The sequence below is a fragment of the Aythya marila genome (assembly GCF_965140915.1).
Source record: "Aythya marila genome assembly, chromosome: 1".
NCBI lineage: Eukaryota > Metazoa > Chordata > Aves > Anseriformes > Anatidae > Aythya > Aythya marila.
The window spans coordinates 157,961,750-157,976,314 of record NC_139042.1 but is presented as its reverse complement, the minus strand read 5'-3'; positions in this window follow the sequence as shown (position 1 = coordinate 157,976,314).

The following is a 14,565-nucleotide window of genomic DNA, read 5'->3' as shown; positions in this document are numbered from 1 at the left end:
ACATCCAGAGTTGTTAAGTAAGCTAAAATGTTAAGCTAAAGATATCTGAGTGCTCCTTACTGGCAGATAGTCTTTGACCTTAGTCTGAGCCACAACTGTGAAATAAATAAGAGCAACAAACCTTCTGACCACTTTGCCTCACATGTCATGTATCATCTTGTTTCTACAATGATGACAGCTATAAAAAAGCTGTGAATTAAGTAATTATAATGTCTTCAAAGACGGTGAGTTTTATGCAGTAAATAAGGCTTGGGGGAAATAACTTTAAGAAAAACAAAATATTGAAAACTTGCTGATGAAATCACAATGGTAATTCAGACAAGGATAGAAGAGACATCTTATGCAAATAATAGTAATGCGCAATCATCTAATTGCTAGCTATCATAATATATATGGTTGCTCAAGCAAATCATCTAACACTTCTTAACATTCTAAGTATGTTCTGTTTTCTTTATGTTTTTGGAATATGGCTTTTTGTATTATTTCCTAACATTTGAAAAAAAAAAAAGGAAAAAGAAATTCCATCATCTCATATTATATTGGCTTCTACAACTTGAAGGTGGACAGATTAGTTCCAGAATTAGATGTCTGTGGAGTCTCTGTAGTTCATGGAGTAAATAGTATCAGGCAGTTAGGGTTTGAAACAGGTAGTTTTATCTGGGAAATTAGCTTTGGGAAGGTTGAAATCTGTACTTTAAAGCTGTTTTTCTGTTGGCAGCAGGGGAAAGGTGTCCTGGGCTTTGGAATGAGGGGTGAGCACATCAGCAAAGCCTCTCTATCCTCTGATTTCCAGTCCAAGTCACAGATCCCATTCTCAATATCCCTTTCTGCTCTCTCTTTCTTGATTACATGCATAGCCACTTCTCCTCCTTCTTACTTCTAGCTCCCTTTTTTTCAGCTTCCTTCTTCTCATTTAGTCTTAGACTCCCCTTTTCTTCTCCTGTCCTGTGGTCACAGTCACAATTTCCCTTTCTCTCTGCATTCTGATCTCATGGCCATCCTTCTCTTGTCACTTCCTTCAGTGACTCACATTTGGCAAAGTATTTCAGTACTGTCTATTAAAATAGAAAGTGTCTGGCATTCTTAGGATTTTGAGGCATGGTGAGCTTCACCTGTGCCACTCTTTTGTTAGATGTACTGTGGCAGCTGCCAAGTCTCCGAGTTTCACCTCTGAGCTATTTCAGTGCAACCACTTGAAGTCATGTGTGATTCTGTTCTTCTCAGCTGTGTTCAAGAGGTCTGGAGAGGGACAATCAAAAACTGAGTAAATGAATTAATAGCTATTCCTGAAACGTCATGGACCTACGTTACAATGTTGATCCTACAAAGAGTTATGGAAATACGGAAATACTCATGGGTGTAGATTATACAGCTGTGCATGTCTTTGCATGACTGGGACCTCTATAGCATAATCTCCTTAGGACTGCAAAATTTCCTTTTTTTTTTTTTTTTTTTTTTTTCTTCTATCCTCTCTTCTGTGCAGGCCTAGCACAAAGTGGCATAAGAAATAAGAAAGCGCATAAGAAATGTTATAAATAGATTAATAGGGTAAATCAAGATCCATCAGCATCTTTGCTCTTAACCTTTATATTTTAGGGCATATGATTTTGGCATCTGAGAGACCAGGCTTGGCACATAAAATGTCGGGTTGGAAACTACTGCTATATAAAAGGTGTAAATCTAAACACTCCTGAAGATTTTTAACCTGTGAAAAGAAACACTGGTATCACTGACTCTGTGGAGAAGTTTCAATCACAGCCAACTCTTGTTAATCATCCCACAATTGTTAGCAATAAGGATTTACTTATATCCCCGTAGAGGAAAAGGGCCTGTTGTATGTACAAGGCAATTAAGATTGACTTAATGAAGTATGTGTATCACTCTTTCTTTTGTGAATTGGGTAAGCTCACCTTGGAAGAAATATGATTCCTTTACCTAGTAACAAATCAAAATTTGCTGCTAGCTGTCATGGGAAATAAAATGAGATCCTGTGATATTAGTATAGATGCCACAGTTGTCTTCTAGGGGATGAAAAATGTTAATAATACTAATGTATGTGCTAGTCTGTACCATAAAATAAAACAACTAAACAGTCTTCCTCCTTTAGACAAATACTGTTTAAAAATGGCTGCAGCCACTGTCAAGAATGATTTCTCAGTGAGTCATTCATCACCGTAAAAAATGAGCTTAGCTTACCAAGAAAATGTTTGTTTCCTGTTATAACAAGAATTCAGTATATCAGCAAGAAAATTGAATCATCTCACTTGGCTGTAATGAACATCTGAGTTATACTGAAATCTTAACTAAGTACAGCAATTTCCAAGTACCTTGGAAAACTAGAAGTGTTGCTTAAGGTGAACAACTGAAGTTATTAACTTCTGAATGAAAAAATGATTTGGTTTAACCAAAACCAAGCACAAATGCCCACATCAAGAAATCATCAAGTCATGGTCAGGGTAGTACACTAAATGGTGTAAAAAAAAAAAAAAGTCCTATGAGGAGATTACAGGAACTGAACATGATCTCTGCTGTATTCATACCAGTGCTTCTGTAACTGGATGATACCTTAACCTACAGGTTTTGTCCAAATGGTGTTAAGGTCGTAGGTATCAAAGCTAACAAAAGAGAAAAAAGGCAATCCCTACACAGAATGCAAGAGGATAAAAACATACGAACATAGAGTATCATCAATCTATTGCTGGTTTTTAAAAAGCACTCACTCCTCACTTTTGTAACCCTAAGAACTGCATGAAACTAAACAAACAAACAAACAACATCCAAACATACAAAACACACACACAAAATAAATCTGGGGACTGATGGAATGTCAATGCCTGATGTTCATTTCTTGTGATGACCTTTTCAGGTGAGCTTGTCAATCAGCAGTGAAAGCAAGAAAAGGACTACATATGTGAACAGTGTCAGGGAGAGAGAACAATTACAGAAATCAGATTAAATCAGGGAGCAGAAGTAGGTGAAAGTGTCTGAACCAAAATAGACAGAGATTACTTTTTCTTACAAGGCTTGTGAGCCAGAGAAATGCTCTGAAGGGCATTATTAGAAGAGACAAGAACAACTGCCTTGAGAAAGATCCCTTGTGTTACCTCCCCACTTTCCAGAGGAGAGATGGTGCTCAGATGTGATAGTACTGTATGGAACGTAAACGTCTGCATAAGGATGAGACAAACAATTGGAAAAAGCAAGCCAGCCCGAGGGACACTTAGGGGTTTGGCAGAATGGCTTGTCTGTGTTGCACTCTAGGATGTCCCCTGAATAGAATTTGTACTGCACAGTTGGGTGCTTCCAGTTGTTTAATGAGCTCAGCTACACATAGTGTATTAAGGCATGTACCGCTGTACTAAACTGAATAATGTAGCTATGTGTTCAAGGGAAAAGAGGGAGTTGGGTGTGGTTAGGACCCACTCCCACATGGAAGTAGTGGAGACCAAAGCTCTGCTTATGGATCTGTCTTTTTGCAACTAGATATTAAAAATATTGCCTCTTCTGAACAGACTAAAAAACACTTTTAGCAACCCTCACTACCTGTCACTGCATACCTTCCTTGAAGGGGAGCATTGAGGGTTTGGGGGTATCTGTTCCTTCTCCCTCTGCTGACCCTAGGCTTGGTCCTGGCACTCCTTGTATGTAGCCTTGCCCCATGCTCCCGCCCTGCAGGTTGTGTGCAATCTGACAGTCCATTTGGGGAACATTCCTGCTGGAAGGAGAAATCTGGAGGTACTGGAAAGAAAACTATGGAAGCAGAAATGGAGACATAGGGATAAGAATAGATCAGCGTAGGCAAGACTGTTTGGAAGAGGGAGTAAGGGTGGACTTGTAGAGGGATGAACAGAATTGGGAAAATCACAGCAAGTTGGGCAATATGCACGTGACTTAGAGAAAATGGCACATTTTTGGTGTTTGCATGAAGGTTATCTCAAATGTCATAATGTTCCTGTTAAGTTACACCTTGGGAGAGACCAAGGAATTCTCCATCCCTCTACAGCCAGATCTGCAAAATCTCAGTTAAGAGAAGTGTTCCAGAAAGCAGAATGACTAATCTCCCTACACCACCTCAAATCTGTCTCATAACCAAGTTCCTCTTTTTGAAGAGTTCCCACTGCACAGAAGACTTTGCCCACATCTGTGTTTCTTTCTCTGGAACAACAGAAACAGAAACAAGTGATGACAAACTGGTCAGAGCGTGACCGAACCATGCAATCATTTGTTCTGTAAACACAAGAGTAAACCTGAATCACTCACATGAACAATGAACCCTTACTCTTCAATACTGGCAAGTGACTATTAACAGAACACTGAGACCACTAATGCTGTTTTGAAAAACAACAACAACAACAACAACAAAACAAAACAAAACAAAAAAAAAGTTAGCTGTTAATCCAGCTGAAATACTCCCCAGCCCAAGTAGGGTCAAGAATCCTTATTTCATTCCAAAAGACCCCAATTTATTTTATTTGCCCTAACCATCCCTGTCTGGGCAATGATATTACAGCCCAGCAGTTGTCCATCTCCAGTAATAGTCAATCTATCTCAGCGTTTCTTTGCCTTTTCCCAAATTGGGGTTCAGACTAGCATATGACATAACACATTGGATGACAATGTGTTTTGGAAAAGACACGGAGAAGCATTTACATTGGAACAGGTAGATGTGCAAGTGTATGGTTAATTTCTGTTCTTTTTAACACCCAAAAAAGTAACACCTCACAGCTTTTCACATGGAAGACGTCCATTTTGATTTCCTCAAGAGCGTGTTTTTCACACTGAATATAAGGCGTGACAGAGGAGGACAGTATAAGGAAGATGTTGTTCCTTGCAAAGGACACTGGAATCTGTACTTATTTAGCCTAACCAGTGTGTGCTAGTGACTGGTCAAAGAGGTCTCAGGGTTACATCAAACAATTTCAGCTGGGCTCTCTGGGGAAAAAGGATTGGAAAATATGAAGGTTTTTGCCATTTTGTTCAATAGATACTGATGGTTGACCTTTTGCATGTCTTCTTATTGTTCTGTAATCTACTTTTGCATGTCCAAGTAGTAGGCATGACCAAATATATATATATTTAAACTTATTTAAAGATTTTAAATAGATGTGAATTTGATGCCACCACTATTACTTTACATGTAGAGTAATGTAAACAGCCCTGAATAAAATTTTGGTGGAATATATTTAATAGTATCTAATAGCAGATACCTGAACTGGCCTTGCATGATCTACAGAAGCAGAATACAAAGGAAAGAATTTACTTGTCCAGCAAGCCAGCTTGGATCCACAGACTGTCTCACTGTACAAAAGTGGCTACATTAACATACCCTGTTCCAGGCTGTATCACGTGCACTCACTGGCTTCCCCAACACCACTTCAGGGATCTCCATCTGTCACGAAGTACAAATGGTGAGGTGGTCTCCACAGTCCTCATAACTTTGTCAGGGTAAATGAGGTTGAAATGATGGGGAAGGTTAAAAAGGTTGAGAGTCACTGTTGGGTGCTTACAGAGGACATCTGGTGACAAGATCTTTGCTTTGAAGTTTTGATAATTGATAAATCATACAAGCATGAACACAGCAGCAGTAACAAGCTCTGTAGGAGCAATATTTCTGGGTGTACCTTCCTACAATCAGAATATCCAGTTGTGTTATAAAGAAAGTTATATTGCAGATGGTCACAAAAATAAGAGGAAGGAATAATGAGTCTTGATTTATGGAGGCATTCATACTTTTTTATGGTGCATATATAACCCTCCAAATCTTGAATTGCTAAGCCACCACTAGGCAATTGCATTTGGCAGCAAATTAGATATGACTGAAAATACACACAGCAACCAGCCTATACATGACTTTTATTAGATCTATGGGGTTATGGACACAGAGCCATGTGCTTTTAGTTCTTATTTCTGATGTGCCATACCAGGGTGTGCTTTACAGTAGTATTATATAAGACTAAATCTAAAGTGAGCTAACAGCATGTGACATTTTAGTTGACATAACGTAACCTGAAAAAATGCCCTAAATTCTTGTGATTATTAAATAATTGTAGAACTTGCAAGAAGCTAGAACATTTTGCATTGTAATAGATGGGTTCTTTGGTGGTGATAAGTTCCTTGCAGAGTGATGTCAATCAAATCCATAATGCATTTCACATTTGCTCAGGATTTAATTGGGGACCCGTGTTTGCTTCTGTGCCCTGTCCTAGCACATACATGTACATATACATGTGGAGACAGCGTTGTTTTTACTGAAAGGAGGACAAATGTAAGGCTTTTCTTTCCTTCACTAGAGTTGTATCAACAAAATCTACAGGAACTAATGTGGACAACTCTCTCCATGTGTTCTCTTTTTTTTTTTTTTTTTTTTTTTCCCTTTGGGGAGCACAGTATGGGAAGGGACTTCATGGCTTATTGCTTACAGTCCTCCTTATTTTCTGTAACCATCCAGTCTCATACACTGTAAGGCTTAGCTCTGGGTGACTCTGAGCTCTTGAAGAAGATTGCCTTTTTCTCTGTGGACTTCAGTGAAATGAGAGGAAGCCCATATCTTGCCAACACCTTTTGTAAATGTTTGGCAGGACAGGAACACTGGGTTTGAAAACTCTTGTTTCTTTTACACCCTGTTGATGAGGCTTCCTGATGTGTGTTTCTCCAGTGCCAACAATGGGGATCAGACGGAGCTGATTTACTATTTACTCCTTGCTCCTTCTTTCATGGGAGTAGTCATTGCAAAAATGTTTTTTTTTTTTTTTTTTTTTTTTGGTCTTTATTGGCTTTGCAGTTAATAGATTTCACACAGTGTAGATATGCAAACCTGTTTTTTGTTCACCAGAAGAGACAATCTTTTGCTAAATTTGCTCACAAATCTACAAAGCAAGTCAACTGGCAATACCTAAAACGGATTTTCTCAGTCTCTGATGCATTTAAGTTTGGGGAGGGGAGGTGCTATTACAAGGATAGATTTGTCACAGATTTGTCCCACATCATTTAAATCCATTTTGCAAAACACTGAGAACTTGGAGCCACTCTTACGGGCTAGGGAGAAAGAGACAAGAAAAGGCACTTGGTGTCTCAGAGGTAGTTGCTTCAGCTTCATTCATTTAGAAATGTATGCATGACCAAAAAGGTGCTTCCCCTCAGCTCATTCTGTCCAGTTGCTAGCAATAAGAATCCAAATGTCACAATAAGAATAACTGCACATATGTTAATGCTATGAGATGATTTGAGGCAGACATACTACAAAGGAGAGTATGTTTCCTGCTTGACCTGGAAAAAATTCTCTTCTGACTATGAATACATTTACTGGTTTAATCATTATCATGATATTCTTATGATAAGGAAAATAACTGAATATTAACATGTGCCTCAGCACTTTTTGCCTAAATCCTATCTCCAGTTGTAGCAAACCTACAATATTCAGAGAAAAGTGGTCTTCTCCACCTTGCAAAACACAGGATCAAGAATAAGCAGGACTGAATTTCTTTTCTTATCCTTCCAATCTACCATAGGACCTCTGAAGTACAGCATTAAACACATCAGAAAAGAGATGCAAATAAGTACCACAAATAGCCTTCAAAACACTGGATGCTCACATGCTCCAGTAACAAACATCAAATTTCCATGGGTCATGAGACTATTTTTTTTTCCCCTAGCCTGTCTTCTATCTTAACTTTAAAAATGCTTAATAACATTCTGGAGCTTGGCAGTGCCTTGATGGATATTTAACAAAGGAAAGGGCAAGCTATCTCAATCTCAGAATATGTCAGGAGGACTGCACTGCCCCATGATCATCTGGCTGTCTATAAAAGTCTTCTATTTCTTTTTTTTTATTGATCTTCATGATTTTTCCTTTGGCTTTACTTTAGGCTTCTCTTTTTCTTCTGGATTTTCTTTGACTTCAGACATATAGTTTTAAAAATTCTCTTGCTGTAATCTTTCAATTTTCTTCCTCTTAGAAATTGTTTCTGGCTTTAAATTTCTATTTCTTTCTGGTTTTACTGAAGGATCCCTTGTAAGGAATCATATCACCAATGCAAGCTAGTAGACCACAGTTACTCTTCCAACTATCATCTTACACGATATGATTATGGTTGTGAATAGTAATCTTAAAGCTCCTGTTACAGCTCAGTGGAAAGTGCTAAACAAGATAATAAACCTTCTGGCCACTCAGAAGTTTAAATTAGTGCAGTGGATGCAGATAGCAATGTTTTGTGTGGGGCAGATTAGTTAGAATCTTTAACGCCTTTGCACTGCAGCAGCTAGCTCACCTTCATGTTAAATTTCAGCCACCTTTAAGTCATAAATCTCCCAAGTCTCATCAGTGGCTGCTTGTGTTTCATCCTCACCATTCATTCATTCACTGACATTGATTTGTCTATATTTCCTAAAAATTGAAGGGCAGGGGAGCCAGGGACAGGCCATGCCTTAGCTATGAATCTTAGAGTGGGAAAAACAATTCAGTTTGCCCACATTTATAACTTGTATGATACATTATTTATTTATTTATTGTGGGCCTCCCTATAACTGCAAGCTCTGAAAATCTTCACAATTGTCCTTATAATGTAGATTCCTTTCTTCCTTCCTTCCTTCCTTCCTTCCTTCCTTCCTTCCTTCCTTCCTTCCTTCCTTCCTTCCTTCCTTCCTTCCTTCCTTCCTTCCTTCCTTCCTTCTTTCCTTCTTTCCTTCCTTCCTTCCTTCCTTCCTTCGTACTTTTCTATTCTTTATGTACTACATTCTTAAAGTTACTTCATAGATACCTGATTTATTAGTGGTTTTAAATAATAAACTTTATAGCTTGTGACAGTCTGATGTTCTGAATCTCACTGGGTCAGTCTACACCACACTCTGGATATAGGTTCTATAGGGTGAAGATTGTGCTGCATCCCAGACCTGTCCCCTGTCTGTTCAGTGCATACACAGATCTCTGCTCTGTACTGAGCTGTCTTTCAACAGTCTTTCATCACTGACTAGAAGTGAAGCTAATGGCAAATAAACTACTAATTTAGTACTTTTGTTAAGTGCCTGTAGCTAAGTATTCTGTATTTTTTTTTTTTATGGTAACAGGTTTATAGGAGCTCTTCTTGATTTGAGGCAACATAGTGCAAGATTTCACTTATTTTTGTACAATATTTTGAACTTTGCTTAGCCTGGCTGTTTTATGTTTACTCTCAGTTAGATGATGTATAGAACCAGGCTGAGAATGGGCTAACAATCCAGGATCCACCCGCAGGGTGCTCTTATCAGAGTTACAGAGTCACATCCCAGATTATTTCTTTCTCGTGCTGGCCCTGAATACTTCAGCTGTTGTGCTACACATAGTGCTCTCAGCCAGCAGCCCTCTAGTCCTCTGCTCAAGGACTATGATGGGAGAGATATGTACTACAAAAAAGAATTTCAGTCTTAGAATATTTTGATGTCAGGTGCCTAATCTTAAAATATACAAATTATAGTACTTCATGGAGATATTTCGGTGTCCCAGAGGGTGCCCCAGAGCATCTATCTACTGGGCTGTCTAGAGTGTGGCGGACTTTGGAACATTCTATGATTCTATGGTAAAGAGGCTGAAGGAGCCTCTTTAGGTATAACTTAAAACAATGTTAATGACTTTAATGTCATTATGTTATGTTAAATGGCTATGTCTTTTTTTTTTTTTTTTTTTTTTTTTGGTGTGTTTCCAAATAAATGTTAGTGAGATTTGAGCTGATCTCATTGATGACTTACTCAAGTAAGATCATTTTCTTTGTTTACTCTGTCTACTTTTGTGCACTTAATCTACCCTTAGTGCAAATATATACTCTCTAATTGTAAACTGTCCTCAGGGACAGAGTTTGTTGTTGGCTCTCAAATTTAGCTATTTGGAAACGCGTAAGACTCATACAGATCAAAACCCAAGCAACCAAACAAAACTCACACACACAAAGAATTGGCCTCACAAAAAGTGAGAAAACTCTGAGATAAGACTACAAAACTATTCAAAGATCAGTTCCAACTAGGAACCAAACAATCTTTGCACCAGTGCTTAGAGAGAACATCTCTATGATTGGAGGACTTAACCTTCATGTGGCAGCAAAGACAATTTCCCTATTACTTTATGAAAGTTTACAGTTATCTGGATACTTTACACAAGAAGTTATCTATGGGAAATGTAAAGCTAAGATGTTATAATTGCTCTTTAAAGCTTGAAACTATTGCGTACTAACTTGATAGGATGGGTGTTAATGTCTGACAAGAACTGTAAGTTTTCTTACGCCTCAGGAGTCCATCCATGGACAGTTATGATGAGAAGCCCAGAGATATTTTGGCAGCTAATATACAATCATTCTAGTCCTACCATTTAAGGAGAAAGAAAGGCTGGGTAAGTTTGTTTTGCACTTTAATTTTCCTTGGAGTGGAAAAATAAATAAATAAATAAATAAATAAATCAAAGCAGAAGCACATGGTTTGCTACAGAATAATTGAAAACATCTGCAAGTAATTCTGTTTTACTAGTTCTTCCAAGGGCATGTATCTGGTTAATTTAGTATGGCAGCCTCAATTAAACAATTCCTGGTAGCATGTTGTGGCTAATTGCTTACTGTTTACCAGAGCCTTTTTTTTTCCTTTGAAAAAGGATCCTTCCTTTCTACAAAGCAAGCCTGTTTTAGATTGAGGCTAGTGCGTTGAATCTGATTATTTAAATTTAAGATGCCCAAAGCAATAAAAAAAAAAAGAAGTCAAATAAATGAATTTACACTGCTTGCCATCTGTTTAGCAGGTGACAGGGAACATATGTTATTTTCTTACTTTTATTAGAGAATTATAGTGTGTTAGTGATTTAAAGTGTGCTATAACGAAGTTAACAATCATTATCAATAGCTAATAGGGCTTCTATGCAGGATGGCAAAGAGAAATTTATCCACCTGGAGTGTTCACAGTAGACTTTGGGTTTGGTGTGCTTTATTACTTTATGAAAAAAATCCATATTTTTTCTCTTGTTTTCTGCTCCCTTGAAAAAGCCAGATTATGTTGCATCCCTAATATATTTAATTCAACAACAACAAATGCCTCATATATATTTTTTCCCTCCAAATTAGTTGGAGGATTAATGTAAAATACAAAATATTTTTGGAAAAAAAATGTTGTGAGAAACAAGAAACTGCACACTTGCCTTATTTTTAAATACTTCTGGTATGCCTTCAAGGTATTTTTGAGAAGAGTAATGGAACCTAATAGGCCTATGGATTATCCTACAACCTACTACATTTAGTGGAATCATTTTAAATCTTTCTTGCAATATTGAAATCTAAATTTGAAGTTTAACACACACAAACTTTGCCAACACTTCCAAGATCTATTCCACATCTGTAGAGAAAACCTCCCCTTTCAACATTTCCAGTCCATCGTGGATGCTGAAAACTAGTTGAATTGTTTGAGTTTGGGCACGCTTGAATTTTCTTCTTCACTGAAATGCCTTAAAGGTTGCATGATAGTCTAAACCCTATTAATTTTCACAGATTAAAGAACATGAGAAAGCTGCAGCCCCATCTAACACTCCTTCCCACTACCATCAGCACATTCCTACTCTCTGCTTTTCAGCCTCCTCCATGCTGCTCAGTGTCTGGTTCCAATCTGCATACAACCCTCACAGCCAGCATTTCTAAATACCTGTTTTCTGCTGCTCTCCATGTTTGAGACCAGTCAGGCCTTATGCAGTTCCTGAACTGAGCTTTCATAGCTACTCTGAGCACAATAAATTTTTAGAAACTTCAGATCTGAGAAGAGTGGAAGCTGTGCCCAAAGGACATGTGCAAAGAGATGATTCTGTGGTTCACAGCCCATGATCCTCACAAATCACACACACACACACACAAGTCTGTCTTGTGTTTACAGGGTAGTCAGATTTCTTTCTTTTTAAATAAATTTAAAAATTAAACACTGTTTGAAACAAAGTTTCAATGTTTCCTTCTGAAAATACCCCAAATCAGGCTGTAAAACTGTGGACATTTTCACTATTTTTTCCTCTTTTTAAGATGATTTGAAGAATGTCAGAGAGGTTTACAGATTGTTTCTTACAAGTTGAAAATCTGTTTTTTTGAAAAGAAAAATTTTGCTTGTGAAAATTTGCTAATCCTTCATGTAGAGAGAGTAAAAATGAACTGAAAAAAATATCTCTCCAGCACAGTTGTAAATTATTCTGTACATTGTAAAGAAACATTATTCAGTGTCAAACTGGTTGCCACTAGATTACCTCTAGGCATAGGTAAAGTTGGCAGCTACTTAGAGCAGCAAACCTCTAGGGCCAGCAAATTGTACATATGGCTAGTTCCTGTTCTGGGGATGCCAGAACATTAAACAAGCCAGGAGTGCTGCTGTGGCATGGCAATATGTGAGAGTAGCTATTACTAGGAGCATAGGTATTCCCAAAAGCAGCAATCACTGTTCCTATTCTTCCTGAAGAGTCATCAAAGCTGATTTTCCAGGATTTCCCCCCAACTCCTCTATCTTGGCACCCTTTCCTATTTCCTCAGTGGGTTCTGACCCAGTGTCACTGAGCAGCAAAAATCATTTTGCTTACACTGCTGAAAACCTCGGAACTGGTCCAGCATTATTCTTTTGAAATCACTGGAGATTTGTTTTCATCATGTAAATACGGCAGAGCAGAGGTCCACAAGACTCATAGCAGTGCAAGTGTATGTGTAAGGTGCTGTGTCCCTTTTGACTAGCTTGCACTGGACTATGATGCAGTGTCAGGCTGGATCTATGCTAGGTCCACACCAACCATCATTGCACAACATGGCCAAACACTGCTGACTTTGCTGTTGCCCTCCGGTAAATTGGTGAGGAACTGCAGTGGTGAAATGTATTCCTGTGACTTGAGAACAACAAGAACAACAACAACAAAAGGATGATGCATATGCCATATTTGTAATTTGTTGTAATTTGTCTTAAAAGCAAACAAACAAGCAAACTTATATTCAGTATTCACATGGAAATATTCTCTTAGGTTAGTTCTAGACTGTAATGTGCTGGTACACTGAAAGACTCATAATTTTCCAACCCTTAGGCATTGACTTCCCCCAGCTGTATGGGACAGCACAGGGAGGCACCTGTGACCTCAACATCCAATCAAGTCCTGGTGTCCTACTCTCACTAAGGACCACTGTCATATCTCTGGAGGAAGGAAAAGCCTTTATATTGGATTTCCAGTGTCTGGCTCTTTCCAAAAGATGGTTTTGTCTTAGCAATAGGCTTCCAGTCCAGAGTTTAGACCTCGGCTGGGAGTGTTTTAGAGTTTTGCTGAATCACAGAATCACAGAATCACAGAATTTCTAGGTTGGAAGAGACCTCAAGATCATCGAGTCCAACCTCTGACCTAACACTAACAAGTCCTCCACTAAACCATATCACTAAGCTCTACATCTAAATGTCTTTTAAAGACCTCCAGGGATGGTGACTCCACCACTTCCCTGGGCAGCCCGTTCCAATGCCTAACAACCTTTTTGGTAAAGAAGTTCTTCCTAACATCCAACCTAAAACCCCCCTGGCGCAACTTTAGCCCGTTCCCCCTCGTCCTGTCATGAGGCACGTGGGAGAACAGACCAACCCCCACCTCACTACAGCCTCCTTTAAGGTACCTGTAGAGAGCAATAAGGTCGCCCCTGAGCCTCCACTTCTCCAGGCTGAACGCAATGGCTGAAGACCATTAAGAGAATGAAATGAATACAGATATTTGTATAATACTGTATGGCATGCCTTGCCCCTTTAAAATTTATGTGTCTGTGTTATTTATGAAATTTTTTGTTATTTATGTTACTTATATGAACACAAAGAAAGCAAGTGAATACCTCTACCATTTGCTACAGATTCAGGCTCCTTCTTGTATGGAGAGAGCCACATTTCCAACAGAGGAAGCACCAGGACCTGGGTCCTGATGAATGACTCAGGAATACACAGAGCTGCAGTAGATCCTGGTATTAATATCAAATAATGTGAAGGCTTCATTCCACACCTACCTATTCTAGCAGGACAAAATATGAGTTTCCTTAGGCAGCTCAGGCACTCACCAAAGATAGTCACAACTCCAAGGTTGCCAAGCATTCTCTGAATATGAGTCTTGTTAACTCCTGGGCAAGATGCATTCATGTTTTCTTTCCTATCTGTAACCTGACTTGTGTTTTGGAAAGCAATTTAGAATAAAACACAAATAAGTTTAAGAAATCTATATGACACCAGAAGGATGATGTTGGTAAAGAACATTGAGATGTGCTTACAAAAGCATTCCTCACTACCTGTCTGATTGTGACCATGGAAACACACTGATGCAAAGCCCTGTGATTTTGCAGCATTCTCTTTCAAGCCATTCTTATTTGATCTACTTGTAGGGGAATCTGAAAGACTCTTCAGTTTATTTAAAACCCAAGGCCCCTGTCTAATCAATGACAGCAATGATAGAGAAACTGAGTGAATACTCTGCCATTATTATGAACAGAACCAAAGTTTCAAAGACCTATTATTTTTCCTAATTAAATCTTAGTAATAAAATACCACATACACTGTTCCACAGTGAATCTTTTTTTTTCCTCCTTT